The sequence below is a fragment of the Chiloscyllium punctatum genome, chromosome 12 (assembly GCF_047496795.1).
Source record: "Chiloscyllium punctatum isolate Juve2018m chromosome 12, sChiPun1.3, whole genome shotgun sequence".
Lineage (NCBI taxonomy): Eukaryota > Metazoa > Chordata > Chondrichthyes > Orectolobiformes > Hemiscylliidae > Chiloscyllium > Chiloscyllium punctatum.
This window is the reverse complement of record NC_092750.1, coordinates 99,473,499-99,490,424: the sequence shown is the minus strand read 5'-3', so window position 1 is coordinate 99,490,424 and position 16,926 is coordinate 99,473,499. Positions and strand designations below refer to the sequence as shown.

At 46.1% G+C, this 16,926-nt stretch overlaps 1 long non-coding RNA gene across 4 annotated transcripts in view; it reads right to left on the bottom strand.

Annotated features, from left to right (window-relative positions):
• Positions 1–16,926, bottom strand: part of LOC140483501 (uncharacterized) — a 48,533-nt gene that overhangs the window by 15,678 nt on the left and 15,929 nt on the right. For all 4 annotated transcript variants that reach the window (XR_011961993.1, XR_011961994.1, XR_011961991.1 and 1 more), the window contains exon 3: positions 11,262–11,368. This is a non-coding gene — a long non-coding RNA (uncharacterized lncRNA). The remainder of the gene's footprint in view (positions 1–11,261; positions 11,369–16,926) is intronic.

Below are 16,926 nucleotides of genomic sequence, written 5' to 3'. Positions count from 1 at the left end.
GGCAAACGGTGTGTTTAAAAGTCTGCTTGCATTTATCTGAAATGGCAAAACACCAGTGCAGCCACACTCGGGATTGACTCTGGAAATGTGGGGAATGCCAGAAGGGAATTCTTTACCCATCCCACCTGCAAATTGGCCAAACCAGTCAGATTGGGGAGCTGTTCACCTGCTCTGTATGTGTGGGTGGGGGGAGGGGAGATGGGATTCACTCAGGCATCCATCCTGCTGAAACACCAGTCAATTTACTGATAGCCACAGTTGAAGGATTTTTTTCTCTTTTTCATGCCAAGTAATGAACAATGGTTTTGGCAGCTCAAAGTTGTGCACATAGAGATCTTAGCTTTGGAAATGTTCACAACATTGTTGAACATGCACAGATTCACACTGGGTACAGATTTTTATTTTCCTTTATTCATTCACAGGATGAGGGTGTCGCTGGCCTGGCACCATTTACTGCCCATCCCTAATTGCCCAGAGGGCAGGTAAGAGTCAACCACATTGCTGTGGGTCTGAGGTCACAATGTAGGCCAGACCATGTAAGGATGGCAGCTTCCTTCGTGAAAGGGCATTAGTGATCCAGATGGGTTTTTCTGACAATCGATTAATGGTCATCATTAGACTCTGAATTCATAAGTTGTTTTTTATTGAATTCAAATCCCCCCCCACCCCCATCTGCTGCAGCAGGCCTTGAACACAGGTCTCCAGAACACTATCTGGGGTTTTAGATTAACTGTCTCACGACAATACCACTCAGCCAAGACTTCCCACATCGCTGTCCATCTGCACAGAGTGAACAGTGATTGTCTGGTTCATCAGAACTGGGTAATCACACATACGTTTGCTCAATGATTGCAGGAGTTGGATGTTGATTGGCTGTTGACATACATCTCCGAACCATGTATTCTGGGGTTTGTTTCTGATGATGATTAGAAGCATCATCAGTCTTGTCATCTTTTGGGGATATAACCAGTTTCAATTAGCTTTCTGTTAAATGCATGGCAATCAATTCTATCTCACAACTCTCAGGCAGATTAGTTTTTGCAGAAGAACTCTCCTTCTCCCCAACCTCCTCCATCCTCACCTCCAACAGTACAATAATTTCAGTGTCTCTTTATGATTATGAGTGAGACAATCTGATCAGCTGCTTCTTTCCCTACTCCTATGTCAAGTTGGATCTTAAACTCCCCTTACTGCAGTTGTGATCCTGCATCATTGTACAGTGTTGCTCGTATTTCATGTCTTGGCCTATCAGTGTTCATGAAACTGCATGTAGTATATGGGGCCAACAGTGTAAGAGTTTAGCTCTTTCCTTCCAACAACAGCAGTCGAATTGTACTCCAACAAAACTTACAGAATCATGGCCAAGCATATCCCCCAACTTACCTCTGCCCATCAAACCAGAGTATCAATCCTCATTCAACCGAGAGAATTCAGGAGGGCATGTCAGTAACATCAGCATGAATACCTAACAATGAGGTGTTAACCTGATGAAGTTCCCAAAGAGGACTACTTGTGTGCCTAACAGCATAAGCAGCAAGTGATAGACAGAGTGAAGCAATCCAGGAAACAACAGAACAGATCTAAGATCTGCAGTCCAGCCACATCCAGTTGTGAATGAAGTCAGAGCACAGCTGGAGTTCTGAGGACAGTTCTCTTCAAGATATTAACCAACAAGAATCTCAGACTGGATTAATTATCATAAAACTCAAGTCCGTTTGATATTCATATATTTACAATCAGTGTTCAATTCACCAAATGTAGCTGAAGGTAAAGATAATCTTCAAGTGACTGTAACAGTGGAGACATCTGAATACTTGATCAGCAAATTAAAGCCTGTTGTGTTTAGATAGTAATAATTTTAAAGAGATTTTAAAAAGTATGGTGACTTGAGTATAATGGAAGAAGTTGATTGGTGGGCAGCTGATAATCTTGTTTTAATCTGAAGTTAATTTAGGATTAGTTAACAAATAAACACATGGTAGGGAATCCCAGCCCCATGGAGTGCACATCCAGTTCCATGTGGGAAAACCAGGACACTTGTGTGAGTGACAACCACAAGAACACAGAGGTGACACGGGAAATGTCAGGAACACTCGTTTGACTGCGGTTAAAGTACTGCACACACTTCCGATCCCCTTATTCCAGGGTTAATGTGATCACACCAGAGAGGGTACAGAGGAGATTGATCAGAATGTTTCTACAATTGGAAAATTTCTGCTCTGAAGAAAGGTTGGATAGGCTGGCGATGATTTCCAAGGAGGATGAGCTGAGATTTAATTGAAGTGATAAAATGCTGAGGAATCCAGATCGAGTGGATAGGAAGGAGCTATTCATTAACTGAGAGGTCAGAAACTGGAGGATTTAGATTGAAACTAATTCCCAGAAAGAAGGGGAGGGGAGAATTCATTTCACTCAGAGATAATGGAGCAGGAACTCATTGATGGACTGGCAGAGGCAGTAACCAGCATTACATTAGAATAAAAGGACATGGATATAACTGAGATGCTGGAACATGCAGGGCTGCGGACTAAAGTCTGCAGAATGGGATCATTGTGATTGATTTAACATTTCTCCAGAATATTAAATTCTCAAATTGGACTTGACTTTATGAACATCATCCGACCTGAATTCCAAATGTCAGAATAAATTTATCAGAAAGTTCAGCACAGATCGAGGCCACTTGGCCTATCCTGCATGTGTTGGCTGTAATAGAATGACCCAGGCTTTACAGCGTTCTGTACTCACCAATGAGAGCAACAATTTCAGACTGTGTACTCTGCCCTCTATGTTGTTATAATCTGTTTTTTCAATGTATTTCTTTGACAGCTGCTCACCTTGTTCCCTGGTTTCTTTCCCAGCCCTAACTCCATTCCCCATGGCCTTGAGGGACTACCATTTCTGCAATTTAATTTCTCCTGCCTTCCCCCGTGTGACAGACTGTCTTTTTGTCCTTGCCTCACCCCCACCTTGCTCACAACTTGTTCCATTTCTGATGGTTCCCAGATCTCTGTGACTTCATTGCGCACCCTGGGTCAGGGGCACGAGTTTTGATTTCTCTTCATGAGATAATTGGAAATCTGTCTGGCTGCAATTTCCCCCAGATTTTATTTTGAAAAAAAAAGGGGATTTGCGTCAGACTCAAGTATTTGTGAGCCTTCATCCACAATCCTGAGCACTTAGACATTATATGGGACCCTCCCACAGATGTGCCAGTTTGATGGATTGGCTGTGCTAACATGGCCTGTAGTGTGTAGGTAAGGTGGGTTGGGTTAGCCATGCTAAATGTGGGGTTATGGAGGTAGGGTGGGACAGCAGGTCATTGCAGACTCGATGGACCAAATAGCCTCTTTGTGCGCCTAAGGGATTCTGTAATTCTAACTAGTTGTGATTGTTGTCACATTTTCCTAAGTGCAGGTTCATTCAACGCAGGTACACATGCTACCTTTTGTGTTTCTGTGTGTGCCCATAGTGTTAGGTAAGGGGTAAATGTAGGGGTATGGGTGGGTTGCGCTTTGGCGGGTCGGTGTGGACTTGTCCACAGTGTCCAGGATTGTGCAGACTCAGTGGATCAGCCATGGGAAATGCAGTGTTACAAGGATGGAGTACTCCAGGGTGGGATGCTCTTTGGATGGTTGGTGGGGTTTGATGGGCCAATGCTCTCCTGCCACACTGTTGGGATTCTATTCTATGATTGAGGATAAAGGCTATTCTATGATTGAGGATAAAGCAGGTTGTCCTTGGAGAGGCGGTAATAACTGGAAAGCTGAATCCAAAAATCACCACCTTCACCAAAGGAGATTTTCGGAAAATGACAGATAGTCAGGTGGATTAGCGTTCCAATCTTAGATAGTGAGGAAGCGTGTAGGAGATAATGAATTTGCAATTTTAAACTGAGGGGAGACAGTGATTTATGGTTTTAGATTGCGTCGTACATTCGCAGTGTCCAGAGTACGCTGTTGTGAATATCCATCCTGTACTTTATTACAAAGCCAAGGTCACTGACGATGAAAACCAAAACACCCAGGAAACATCGCCTCACCTCGTAATCTGATAAAAGAATTCTGATAAGTCTGGTTGACCTTAGAACAAAGATGGAAAGTTGGACGATTAAATCCAATCCCAAGATCCAGTGCTTAAACAAAAGGAGACTACAATAGGATGAGGCAGGAGTTGGCTAATGTAGACTGTAAACAAAGACTTTATGGTGGGAAAGTTGACCGACAGTGTGGGAATATCAAATAAGGAGACCAAGGAGATTAGAAAAACTTTAAAGATCAACAGAAAGCGAGATGGGATTGGGGGAGAAAAGTGATTAATAGCTATCCCCAGGGCTGGAATAACAGTTTATACTGCCAGAGGGGAACATGTTGTTTGGGGAACATATGGCCTCTAATTGTTGAAGCACTTAACTGTTACCATAGAGATAATCCTGATCAAGTTAAAAATCACAGCACACTCCAAAAGCTTGTCCTTCCAAATAATCCTGTTGGACTATAACCTGGTGATGTGTGGTTTTTAACTTTGTCCACCCCACCACCGGCTCCTCCACATCAGAATCCTGACAGAGAGCCCCACGGAAACTGAAGTGCCTGTCAGATACTTGAGGGAGCCACGGGGGCGTGGGGGAGGTGTGTGTGGTTTCACCACAAAGTGCTGAACTGAATTAGACTTTCTAACTCGCGTTGCCATGGAGATAACACTGAGAGACAGTCTCTGTTCAAAGTCCCAAACCACAAAGGTATAAGAGTGGGAGCAGCACATTGGACAGGCGGGGAGTTACCTGATGCTGCCTGAAGGCGTTTTGTATGTACACTATCCATGTAACTGCCATGTCTCATCAATAAAGACTCAAAGAAGACCTCTCAGAGTTCTGTGCCCAGTTATTCCTATCCTGCAGGGTTCAGGAATATGAGTACACAGCAGTCAGTCTTCACAGTGGAGGATATGAAGAACATGCCAGTAATTGATAAGGAGATTGAGGAAGGTGAGGACCTAGATAATAACCATTACCGTGAAAGAGTTAGAGCTGGGCAAGTTAATGGAGCTAAAGGTAGACAAGTCTCATTACCCTGATGGAATACATCCCAGGATACCAACAGAATTAGTGGGAGAAATAGCAAATACACTTAGAATAGAGTCTGACAGCAGAGACAGGCCCTTTGGCCCAAACTGGCCCATACCGACCAGAATGTCCATCCACGCTAACCCCATTTCACTGCACTTGGCCTATTTGCTTCTGACCCTTTCCTATCCATGTATTTGTCCAAATGCCTTTTACACGTTGAGTGTTCCTGCCTGAACCACTTCCACTGGCAGCTCCTTCCATATACATTCCACCCTCTGTGTAAAACAGTTGCCCCTCAGCTTCCCTTTTATTCTTTCTCCTCTAACCTTAAACTGATCTAATCAAGCCGTCCAATCCTTGAGTTCCTGGGAAAAAGACTGAGTGCATTCACCTTATCCATGCCTCTCATGGTCTTATACACTTCTAGAAAAGAACTCCCTCAGTTTCCTCTGCTCGAAACATAAAATCCTCGCTTGTCCAACCTCTCCCTATAACTCAGACCCCTGAGCCCTGGCAACTTCCTTGTAAATTGTTCTGCACTTTTTACAGTTTAAGAACTGAAACCTACATTACATTCATCATATTTCCAGTATTTCCCCACAGCGCTGGAACCAACGTGACAATGCCAATGGATTACAATCCATGATCGAGAATGAACCCCTTTACAACAATCCCGTTCTCAGTTTCTCTCTTCTTTGAACTGAAATCCAAACCAATCCCCCCACACCTTTCCTCCACACCCAGTTCTCACACACTCTCTCTTCGAATTCAGTCTCCGAGCTCCTGAAGAGAACCATCCTGCATACACTGCTTCCTGCACACTCTGGCCAAGACCCATCTGACTAAAATGACCCAAATTAGAATTCTAATTGCAGGCCCATCCTTGTCCCTTTCCATAACAACCCTGAATCTTCACAAAACAGTTCTTATAACTTTCTGCAAAACACTGCACCACTGATAGTCTGATCACATGTCAGGGTAGCAAAAAAGGGGCCATTCCCCTGGGTCCTGCTCCCAGAGGGATGAAGCTGCTAATGATAGATTAATCCCTCACACCCACAGCCTCCTTCCCAGGCACTGATCTATGCTACACATAGTCCCACAATTGGCCAGCACTGCGCCCGTGCACTTGTCTCCCCTATTACAGCACGTGCTCCCGATCATACAGGAGTCCGGGTGATTGACAGCAATTGCTGCCCAATATATGAGAATCCCTACAGTATGGAAACAGGCCCTTCGGCCAAACAAGTCCTTACTGACCCTCCAAACAGTAACTTACACAGACCCATTCCCCCTAACTAATGTAACTAATACTATGGGCAATTTAGAATGGCCAATTCACCTGCCCTACACATCTTTGGATTGTGGGAGGAAACCGGAGCACCCGGAGGGAACCCGCTCAGACACGGGGAGAATGAGCAAACTCCACACAGTTGTCCGTGGCTGGAATCGAACCCGGGTACCTGGTGCTGTGAGGCAGCAGTGCTAACTACTGAGCCGTCTCTATAGGGTGGAGGGGGCAGGGCTGGAGTACTGGGATAACGAGATTGTAAACCATGAATGAATGTGCATAACACTGGGGGATGGACAGGTCAGTGACGGACAGGATCAGTGCAGCAGCAGGAGGGGATCCTGGACAAACTGAGCAATGGGTGAGTCTGACAGGAGAGAAACTACAGGAAGGTTCTGCTTGGAGGCTCAGGCAGGGACAGCTGGGAGACTGTATGGCCTGGTGGCTTGGGCAAGTTTACGAATCAGCCTCTTCAAAGATGCAGTTTCTCAACTCTGAGCCTGATCCCCCTCGTCCAGAGATAAGGACACTTACACTATTTCCTGGTGGGCAAGGGATATAGGGACTCAATACAGACTCACTGACAAAATGCTGGCGTACTTGAACTTCATCCAGAATATTAACCCCTATAACTGGGCAACGCAGACCCCAATGTACAGAGTTAAATCCTGGATACTAATAACAGCTTTGCGCATGGGAAATCATATCTCATGAATTTGACTCAGTTTTTTTGAAGAAGTAACAAAGAGGATCGCTGAGGTCAGAGCATGGACATGATCCACATGGACTTCAGTAACGTGTTTGACAAGGTTCCTCATGGGAGACTGGTCAGCAAGGTTAGATCGCATGGAGTACAGAACTGGCCCGAAGGGAGAAGGCAGAGGGGGCTTTTCAGGCTGGAGGCCTGTGACCAGTGGAGTCTCACAAGGATCGGTGCTGGATCCACTACTTTTCGTCATTTATATCCATGATTTAGATGTGAACATAAGAGGTATTGTAAATAAGTTAGCAGATGACCCCAAAATGGGAGGGGTAGTAGACAGTGAAAAAGATTACCTCAGAGTACAAGAGGATCTGGATCAGATGGGTGAATGGGCTGAGGAGTTCAGTTTAGAAAAATGCGAACTGCTGCATTTTGGAAAAGCAAACTTTAGCAGGACTTATACAATCAATAGTAAGTTCCTGGGGAGTGCTGCTAAACAGAGACCTTGGAACGCAGGTTCATAGTTCCTTGACAGTCGAGTAGCAAGTAGATAGGATAGTGAAGGCCACAGTTGGTCTGCTTGTCTTTGCTGGTCACAGCATTGAGTAGAGGGGTTGGGAGGTCATATTGTGGCTGTACAGGACATTGCAAAAGTTGCTGAATCAATATCGCATAGAATTCTGTTCTCCTTCCTATCAGATGGATGTTCCTAAACTTTAAAAGAGATCAGAAAAGAATTATAGCATGTTGCCAGGGTTGGATAGGCTGTTTTTCCTGGAGCGTCAGAGGCTGAGTGGTGACCTGAAAGAGATTTTTAAAATCAGGCTGGGCATGGATAGGGTAAATAGACAAGATATTTGCCCTGCAGTGGGGGAGTACAGAACTCGGGGACTGGGAGGGAGGGTAGGCAGATCGAGAGGGGTGGGACCGAAATGGATGGGGAAAGAGCGGGGGATAGAGAGGGGTGGCACAGAGACAGGTCGGGACAGAAAGTGGGATTAGAGGAGGGGGGTGGGGTTGCGACTGACAGAAAGGGTGAGGCGAACAGACCGGGGTGGGGGGGGGGGGGAGTCGGGGGAACAGGCCGATTGGGAGAGGTTGTGAAGAGATGGGCCGGTGGGGAAAGGCCGACAGAGGGGGGGGAACAACAGGCCAACAGAGGGGGGGGGGTACAGACAGAGTAGGGGTAGATGGGGGGAGAGAAAACAGAGCGGGGGGAGACAGGGGGAACAGAGAGGGAAGATGGAGAGTTATTTTATAAATCTAAAACTCAATTCTGTTCCAGTTTTCTCCTCCTCACCTTAATTCCTTCTAAAGGGCTCAGAATAACTGCATAGTTCTTGGAAAGTAGAGTTTCAGGGAGATCAGGTGCTGAACATGGCATTTGGGACAATAACACTGAATGTAATATGCTGATCAATAAATGTACTCTGGTTCGATTCCACTGTCTGTGTGGTGTTTGCACATTCTCCGTGTTTCTGCGTGGGCTTCCTCTGGGCGCTCTTAATTTCCTCCCACAAATCCAAAGACATGCAGGTTAGCTGGATGAGCTTTGGGTAATGGTAGGTTACAGAGTTAGGGTGGAATGCTGTTCCGATGATTGGGATGCTCTCATGGGCCGAAAGGCCTGCTTCCACACTATAGGGATTCTGTCACTGAGTATAGGGATTAGGAGTCACGTTCTGGTTGAGTATGGCATTGGTGAGGCCAGTTTTAGAATACTGTATTCAATTGTGGTCTCCCTGATTTCAGAAAGATGTTACCAGAATAGGACTCAACCTCTGAATGACAAGCTCCTGCAAAGTGTTGACAGACAAACAGACCGTGCAGTGTGGGTTGATAGTTCCTTGAAAGTGTGGTTGAAGGTAGACAGGTCAGTGAAGGTGGTGTGCAGTATGCTAGCTGCTATTGGGCAGTGCATTGAGTATAGGAGTTAGGAGATCATGTTTTGGTTATACGGTTTATTGGCTCGGACACTTTTGGAAGCCCCAGACTGCTTTCAATTCCAGTCTCCCTGCGAGAGGAAAGATGTTGGGAAACTTGCAAGAGTTCAGAAAAGTTTTACTAGGGTGTTGCCAGTATTGGAACATTTGAACCACAGGGAGAGGCTGAATCGGCTGAGGCTATTTCCCTGCAGCACTGGACACTTTAGGTGGCTTTATCGAACTTTATAAAATAATGAGGAGCAATGATAGGGTGACTCGTCATGGTTTCTTTTTTTCCTCAGGGTAGGGGAGTCCAAACAAATGTGAATCTTTTTTCCAAGGTGGAAATGACAAATTCTAGAAGAGAGATGGCAAGTTTAAAGGATATGAAAACCGAAACAACTGAAGTTGCTGTAAACCAGGAAGAGAAGCAGAAGTTTCTGGAAAAGCTCAGCAGGTCTAGCAGCATCTGTGAAAAGAAATTAGAGTTAATGTATCTGAGGAAGGGTGACCAGACCTGAAACTTGAACTGAACTTTCTTCACAGATGCTGCATGACCTGCTGAGCATTTCCAACAACATCTGTGCAAGGTTAAAGGGAGTTGTTTGGAGTATATACCTGAGACTAACTTTATAAAGTGTGAGTGAGACCACATCTGGAGTAATGACAGAAGTTTTGGTCCCTTTATTTAAGGAAATACATCATTCCATCAGAGGCATTTCACTGAAGATTGACTGGGATGATCCCTGGTTTGCAGGGATTATCTTTTAAGAAAAGGCTGAAGAAGTTGGGACTCTACTCACTGGATTGGGAAGAATGAGAGGGGATCTCATTGTAACATGTAGGAATCTGAAGGAGTTTGACAGGGTAAACAATGGGAGGATGTTTCCCATCATGAGGGAGTCTGGAACCAGATTCTGGATCAGTCACGGGTTCTGTTTTGGATTCGTCAAGTTTAAGGCAACACTGACACGCGTCAGGGGTTTCAGTAGCAATGGAGCTGGGGTGAGGTGTAGACAAGCAACATTTTAAGAGATTGTAATTCCTGGTGTTTGTGATTGTGTAGATGTCTGATCAGAAGTTCACCTTGGGGTCAGATATGAGAGCAATATTGTCAAGAGTGTGGTTCTGCCTCAGACAGTTCCCAGGGAGAGGGAGGGGCTCAGCAGTAAGGGAAAGTAATTTGTAATAGCAACTGAAGGCAATGGGTTTAACCATTGTAATGTTCCGTTGCAGGAAATTGCAGCCAATCGCGTAGTGGGAGTGTGATGAGCAGTTTGATAACTGAGTAAAGGAGAGGGATGATGGGGAGGGAGAGCTGGGCATTGTCAGTGTACATGTGAAACCTAACACTGTGCTCTTGGACGATGTCACCTCCTGGTAGTATGTAGGTGAGAAACAGGAGGGACCGAGGAGAGATCCTTAAGGGACACCAAATACAAGGAATTCAGAAAGGAAAGAGAGAGTCGGGATGGAGTAGGTTTTTCAAACAATGGTGGGTTCAAATATTAGTTTGTAGCAGAATGGGAGAGAAGGACATAACCAGAAAAGACAGACAGGTAGAACAAGGAACAATATCTGTGAATTGGGGAGGGGGGGTGATGAGGAGGAGGAGCAGCCCAACTCCAAAAGCACTATTTCTACATCAGTGACATCACCCAACTCCACCCTAGTCTCAGCCCATTTACTGAAACACTCGTCCATCCCTGTGTTATCTCCAGACTTCATTATCCAAACACACTCCTGGCCAGCCTCCCACATTCAACTTCCATGTAATCTCGAGAGTTATCTAAAACCCTACTGCCGAAGTGCTCACTTGTACCAAAACTTGTTGATCCATCAAAAGGCTCCTATTAACAAGCAACAATTTAAAATTCTCACCCTTGATGTAATTCCTGGCTGTGAACATCCCTGTCTCCCTGCACCACACAACCTGTGAGACCCCGACAACTCATTTTCTTTCAGACTCCCAACGATGAGTTTATTCATTGCTTCACCTGTCTGGCTGTTTCTACTGTTGCCAAGGCAACGCGCTCTGGAATTCCCACCCTAACCCCCTCAGACCTGCTTTCCTCCTTTAAGGTATTCCTGAAAACCTGCTTATTTGGCAATTCTTTTGATCACCTGACCTAATATCCCCATCTGTGGCCTTATGTCAGAAGTTCTCAATAGTATTTCTGTGGAATTATAACCATGATAAAAAAAACTGTTGTTGATTTGCACATACATTGTCAACTCTTCAATGTTACTGAGTGAATAATCTATAACAGCTCTTACCCAAACACATTGTGGGAACACCTTCACCACACGAACTGCAGCTGTACAAGGAAGTCAAACATCACCTTCTCCACAGGCAATCGGGCTTTGGCACTGATCACTGGTATCTGTGGAGAGAGAAACACACAGTTGAAATTTCAGGGAGTGCAAAATGCATTATAGGGAGGGAAAATGGTGCAGAATTTGGGAAATTCAAATTTGTGTTTTACAATGTGCACTAAGTTCTGTAAAACCTCTCATCCCATACCATGAAAATTTCCTTCTCTTCCTGGTCAATATGTCTTTCCTTTCCCCTGCCCTTCACCTTCAAACATTTCCAATGCCTTGGTCACAACAACACTGTGCTGTCTGTGAAGTTTATCACGTGGTTGAGTATTGTCCCGCCCCTCATTCACTCCGATTGGTCGAAGGACCAACTTGCACCTCTCGCTCCCGTCCCCCACTCTTATTGGTCATGCGCTGACATCAATAATCCGAGGCCATTGTGGGCTGGAGCATGCTCAGTGCTTCCTGCTTTTGCTGCTGTTCAACAGGTATGAGAGAGAGGGGGCTCATCCCTGTTTCTCCTGATGTCAGACAATAACAACAACTACCTGCATTGTATGGAGCCTTTCACATTGACAAATCTCCTAAAATGCTTCACGAATGATGGAAACGTTGATTAAAGAGAACGATTTTTAGATACATATTTAAGGCGGACAGAGGGGTTTAGGGAAGATATTCCAAAGTTTGTGTCCTCGGCAGCTCCAATCGTGGAGTGATATAGGTGGGCAACAGCTTACATTGGAGACAGTTAGTGGCTAACCATAGGTTAACAACCTCATGTCATAGCCCCCTACCCCACACACCAGGCCCTGTTCTCACAGCCTGCCATTACACACTACCTATGGTAAGCCACGAACAGTCTCCATTAACAGCTAATGACCCTCCCCCAGCCAGATCGTTATCCCCTCCTTTATCCAACTGTTCTTCTCACTCTATCCCCATCTATCCTTTACTCCTTTTATCCTCCCCCCCACACTAACTTCTGCACATAAACTGACTTTTTTTCCGCAGTAACATCTGTCCTGAGGAAGGGACACTGGATCTGAAACTTTAACTCTGATTTATCATCACAGATATTGCCAGACCTGCTGAGCTTTTCCAGAACCTCCTGGTTGTTGTTTCTGATTTACATCTTCCGCAGTTCTTTTGGTTTTAATTTACCGGGAGTTTGTAATTCAGGTCCAACATCCTCTGTCCCAGTCTCTGCTGTCTCTCCCAACCCCAAACAGTGACACTGCACCTGCACAGCTCATGGACATGTGTTGTCTTGCTGGCCACACCCCTCATTCACTCCCATTGGCTGCAGGACCACACCGACTCTCCTCCCATTGGTCTGGAGCTGCCATCAATCAGCCGGGCCCCATTGTGATGAGGGTGGAGGGCTCCTCCCTCTCTCTGCCCCGGGATGAACTTCATCATTCACACTGAATGGGGCAGTGTCACAGAGCACAGGGCCTGGGGGCTATTCAGCCCATTGGGGCTGTACTCTCTCCCTCCGGAGATGCTGCAAGTCTGTCCCAAGTCTCCTCCCATGTGCCCTCGGCCCCCCAAATCTTTCCTTAAAAAGTAAAGTTCCAAATCTGTTTCAGAATACCTGCTGAATCTGTGTTGTTCAGACTGTTCCAGATGCCCAGAACTTACTGAGGAAAATAGCCAACAAAGAGACAGGCATAGCTGGGGCCCATACATGTGCCCATGGCTACCCCTTTGGTCTGGAGGAAGTGGGAGGATCCTTGGAATCCTCTCACCTTAACAATTTCTCCTTTGAATCCTTTGAACAGTTGATCTTCCGTAATTACACCAGCACCACTCCCCACCTCTTCCTCCGCTACATTGATGACTGCATCGGCGCCACCTCGTGCTCCCGCGAGGAAGTTGAGCAATTCATCAACTTCACCAACACATTCCACCCTGACCTTAAATTTACCTGGACCATCTCTGACACCTCCCTCCCCTTCCTGGACCTCTCCATCTCCATTAATGACGACCGACTTGACACTGACATTTTTTACAAACCCACTGACTCCCACAGCTACCTGGATTACACCTCTTCCCACCCTACCTCTTGCAAAAATGCCATCCCGTATTCCCAATTCCTCCGCCTCCGCCGGATCTGCTCCCAGGAGGACCAGTTCCACCACAGAACACACCAGTTGCCTCCTTCTTTAGAGACTGCAATTTCCCTTCCCACGTGGTTAAAGATGCCCTCCAACGCATCTCGTCCACATCCCGCACCTCCGCCCTCAGACCCCACCCTTCCAAACGTAACAAGGACAGAACGCCCCTGGTGCTCACCTTCCACCCTACCAACCTTCGCATAAACCAAATCATCCGCCGACATTTCCGCCACCTCCAAACAGACCCCACCACCAGGGATATATTTCCCTCCCCACCCCTTTCCACCTTCCGCAAATACCGTTCCCTCCGTGACTACCTGGTCAGGTCCACGCCCCCAAACAACCCACCCTCCAATCCTGGCACTTTCCCCTGCCACCGCAGGAATTGCAAAACCTGCACCCACACCTCCTCCCTCACCTCTATCCAAGGCCAGAAAGGAGCCTTCCACATCCAAAGTTTTACTTGCACATCCACTAATATCACTTATTGTATCCGTTGCTCCCGATGCGGTCTCCTCTACATTGGGGAGACTGGGCACCTCCTAGGAGGCACTTTAGGGAACATCTCCGGGACACCCGCACCAATCAACCACACCGCCCCGTGGCCCAACATTTCAACTCCCCCTCCCACTCTGCCGAGGACATGGAGGTCCTGGGCCTCCTTCACCGCCGCTCCCTCACCACCAGACGCCTGGAGGAAGAACGCCTCATCTTCCGCCTCGGAACACTTCAACCCCAGGGCATCAATGTGGACTTCAGCAGTTTCTTCATTTCCCCTTCCCCCACCTCACCCTAGTTCTAAACTTTCAGCTCAGTAATTGTCCCCTTGACTTGTCCTACCTGCCTATCTTCCTTTCCACCTATTCACTCCACCCTGTCCTCCTTGACCTATCACCTTCATCCCCTCCCCCACTCACCCATTGTACTCTATGCTACTTTCTCCCCACCCCCACCCTTCTCTAGTTTATCTCTCCACGCTTCAGGCTCACTGCGTTTATTCCTGTTGAAGGGCTTTTGCCCGAAACTTCGATTTCGAAGCTACTTGGATGCTGCCTGAACTGCTGTGCTCTTCCAGCACCACTAATCCATCAAAACCCTTCCTATTCATGTACCCAATTGGAAGCCTTTTAAATGTTGTGATTTTATCAGCCTCCACTCCTTCATCTGGTAGCCCCTCCCATACACACACCACACTCAGCTTGAAAACGTTGCCATTTAGATCCCTTTTAAATGTTTGCCCTCTCAACTTAAACCCAGGTGCTCTAGTTTTGGACCCACCTAACCTGAGGAAATAGGACCCCTGCTGCCCACCTTACCCACGCCCCTCGTGATTTTATAAATCTCCATGAAGTCACCTCTCAGTCTTTGACTCACCAGAGAAAATAGCCCCAGCCTATTCGGCCTCTCCCTGTAGGCCAAATCCTCCAATCCTGGCAACGTTTTTGTAAATCTTATCCAACATCCTTCCCAGAACAGAGTAATTCAAACTGAAAACAGAATTCCAGAAGTGGCTTAATCAATGTCCTGTCCAGCCACAATATGACATCCCAGCTTCTGTATTCAATGTATTGACCAATAACGGAGAGCATTAATGGAGTCCCATTTGCCAGCGGTTCACCCTTATCCCTCTAAATCCTTCCTCTTCATGTACCCAATCAGATGACATTTAAATGCTGCAATTGTACTAGCCTCCACCCCTTCCTCTGGCAGTTCATTCCATACTTGCAATGCCCTCAACATGAATAAGATGCCCCTTAGATCCCTTTTAAACCTTTTCCCTCTCACCTTAAGCCTGTACCCTCTAGTTCTGGAGCCACCGAACTTGGGAAAAAGTCCCTGACTGCTCACCTTATCCATGCCCTTCTTGATTTTATAAGATCACCTCTTAGCCTCCAACCCTCCAGGGAAAATATTCCCTGCTTATTCAGCCTTTCCCAACAGCTCAAACCGTCCAATCCTGGCAAAGTCCCTGCAAATGTTTTCTGAACCCTTTCAAGTTTCTCAACATTATTCCAAGAACAGGGAGATTGGAACTGAAAACAGAATTCCAGAAAAGCTGTAATCAGTGCCCTGTCCAGCCACAATATGACGTTACAACAGCTGCATTCAATGCATTGACCAATAACGGGGAGTGTACTAAATGCTGCATTCACTCCCCTGCCTACCTGTGACTCTACTTTCAAGGAACTAGGAACCTGCACTCCAAGGTCCCTTTGTTCAGCAATGTTCCCCAGGACTTTACCATTAAGTGTATAAGTCCTGCCCTGATTTGCCTTTCCAAAATACAACAGCTCACATTTATCTAAATTTAACTCCATCTGCCATTCCTTGCTCCAATGGTCCATCTGATCAAGATCCTGTTGTATTCTGAACCAACCTTCTTCACTGTCCACTACACCTCCAATTTTGGTGCCTTCTGTAAACCTATTGACCATACCTCATATTCACATCCAAGTCATTTATTTAAGGACCCAATATCCATCCTTGCAGCACATTGCTGCTCACAGGCCTCCAGTCCGCAAAGCAACCCTCCATCATCATCCTCTGTCTCCTACCTTCAAGGCAGTTTTGTAATGGCTTGCTCTCCCTTCATTCCATGTTATCTAACCCTGCTAACCAGTCTGCTTTGTGGAACCTTGTTGAATGTCCATATAAACAACATTCACTGCCTGGCTTAATCAATTTTCTTTGTCACTTCAAAACACTCACTCAAGTTAGTGAAACACAATTGTGCATGTACAAAGCCACATTGACTCTCCCTGTTATTCCTTACCTTTCCAAATAGATGGATATCCTGTCCCTCAGAATCCTTTCCAACAACTTGACTTCAGGCTCACTGTTCTCTTGTTCCATGGCCTCTCCTTACCACATTTGAAAATAATGGCACCTCACCTGTCGTTATCAATGATACAAATACCTCAGGAGAGGTCCAACAATCACATCCCTAGATTTCCAGAAAGTTCCAGGATACACCTGATCAGGTTCCAGGGCTTTATCCACCTCGATGTGATTTAAGACATCCAGTCCCACCTCCTCTGTAACATGGACACTTTTTAAGTTATCACTGTTTAATTCTCCAAACTCTCGAGCTTCCATATACTTCTCCAGTATAAATGACGTGAAATATTTGCATATCATTCGCACCCCCTGTGGTTCCATAGACAGCCTTGTTGACCTTTAAGGGGTCCTATTCTCTGGTCCAGTTAATCTTTTGTCTGTGATATATTTGTTTAATCTCTTTGGATCCTATTCCAGGACATCGCAGAAAGGCCTACTTCAAGGACCGTAATTTTCCTCTGACTTGATCAACAATGCCCTCCAACACATACCCTCCACTTCCCGCACCTCCGCCTTTACCCCACCCCTCCAGCCACAATAAAGAATATAACCCTGCGGTCTTCACCTTCCACCCCACTAATCTCCAGATACAGCACACTAACCTCGGTTATTTCTGCTACCTCATGTCAGACCCCACCACCAGAGACATATTTCCCTCCCCAACC